The sequence below is a fragment of the Aplysia californica genome, unplaced genomic scaffold, assembly GCF_000002075.1.
Source record: "Aplysia californica isolate F4 #8 unplaced genomic scaffold, AplCal3.0 scaffold00406, whole genome shotgun sequence".
Taxonomy (NCBI): Eukaryota; Metazoa; Mollusca; class Gastropoda; order Aplysiida; family Aplysiidae; genus Aplysia; species Aplysia californica.
Window position 1 is genome coordinate 346,565 of NW_004797676.1, and position 1,996 is coordinate 348,560.

Genomic DNA, 1,996 nt, shown 5'->3' on the forward strand with positions numbered 1-1,996 from the left:
CGCAGTCCATCCACACACTTGTCAGCAAACGAATCATCGTGTTTTTATCGATATTATGTCTGAAGATTGTGTAGAGATCTCGCGATGTTTTAGATCTCTCTCCTGCCTCGAGAGTATCGCGTCATTCTAAATAGAATGCCTGCTTAGTGAGCTGATTTCTCGTACTTTCCGTCGTCACTTTTCTGTTGGAGCCTTTTAGCTGCAACTTGGACAGGATGTTTCCTATGGTCTTTTGCGCTCCCGCCTCGGTAGGGGTTTTCTCATTTCCTGATGTGTCCCTTTTCACCACAATTTTTTCTTTTTGTGTTAGTATCGTTTACTCCTGTGGATGTCGGGTCCCCCCCCCCCCCCCCCCCCCCATTTATTTTTTTCTGTCAAGAGCATCCACCACCCCCCCCCTCCCTTCCCCGCAACCCCCTGATTGGTCCAAAAGCACAGAAAATACACCACACAAATAAGACTTGTGTGAAAGAGTTCGGATAGAAACCATCAAATATTTAAAAAACTATTAGCCTAATTTGTGAGCAATACAAAGTCTATTTATTTGTGTAAAACGGATAAAAATGAACAAGAAAAGGGCTCCAAGTATGAGACGGTAGTGAAAGTGAAAGTAAAATTACAACGGCTAAGGATGTTCTCAGCTTGGCCTACAATGCCCACAACAGCCAGACCTCTACCCCAATTAAAATTGAAGCTAAGGAAGGACTTCCGTAATGAGCAACCATCCCAATAAACAAAATAAAAAGAGAACTAACCCTAACGGACGGTAACCCCGATCCTCTAACCAGTCCGACCGCCTGGAATCTAGAGCAAACCCAACATGTAACCCAAACCCTAGCCGGCAAATGTTCACTTTCTCGCATTTAATTCCGGTACTATTTTTCTATAGAATGAATTTAGAATAGGGCCTAGAGTCAACAACGGCCGCGCCTGGACAAAACTCTATGCATCCCCGACTGAGATATTCAAAACCTTGCGCAGGAGTTAAGAGTCAAAGTGACTAGATCTTCTATTCCAATCAGACAAAAATTATATTCGGACTCTGAATTGAGTCCAGGATGACGTCCGTTCCAACTTCCGATCCTTGCTCCTAAATATTTCCAGCATTTAGGAAACGAAGTGTATAGATCTACAGACCCGGTAACCGGGAACAAAGTCATGAAGTAGATCCGGTTGGGGAAATCTTTTGTGATTTCGGAAAGCTTGAGAGAGAGAGAGAGAGAGAGAGAGAGAGAGAGAGAGAGAGAGAGAGAGAGAGAGAGAGAGAGAGAGAGGGAGAGGGAGAGAGGGAGAGAGAGAGAGAGAGAGAGAGAGGAGGGGGTAGAGAGGAGGGGGTAGAGGACAGGGGGAAGTGCTAGCAAATATCACATGCCCTAGTTGACAGGAGGGAACGAGAGAAGGAAGAGGCTAGCCGTACTTAATGACGGCTAGACTCGCAGTCTAGCCGTACTTATTCTTAATATGATGGCTAGACTGACCATTTACAAAAAATAGGCCTACTGAATTGTAAATATATACATTTTTAGTGTACAGTACCTAAAGTATTTGTATTTGAGACGAAACCAGGTGCCTTAATGACAGTGCATGTATTTTAAACCTCCTGTTTTCTAATGTAAATAGGGCCTAAGATAAGTACGGCTAGACTGGCAGTCTAGCCGTACTTAAGTACGGCTAGACTTCTTGTCTAGCCGTACTTAAGTAGGGGTAGACAGCCAGGCTAGCCGTACTTAAGGACGGCTAGACTGTCAGGCTAGCCGTACTTAATATTGATGGCTGAATTGTAAATGAAATTTTTAGTTTGCAATGCCTAAAGTATTTGTATTTCAGACAAAATCAAAGGTGCCTTACTGACTTGCATGTATTTGAACCTGAATAATTACTAGATCTAGATCTAATGAGACCTGTGTACTTAACAGGCTTGAGTCGATAGGGCCAAACCTAGATCTAAGTACGGCTAGACTGGCAGTCTAGCCGTACTTAAGTACGGCTAGACTCT

General features: G+C 43.7%; 1 protein-coding gene across 1 annotated transcript in view; it reads right to left on the reverse strand.

The window, feature by feature from the left end:
- LOC101854033 (N6-adenosine-methyltransferase catalytic subunit) overlaps nt 1-1,996 on the reverse strand; it is a 51,134-nt gene that overhangs the window by 44,120 nt on the left and 5,018 nt on the right. The gene's annotated exons all lie outside the window — the stretch shown is intronic.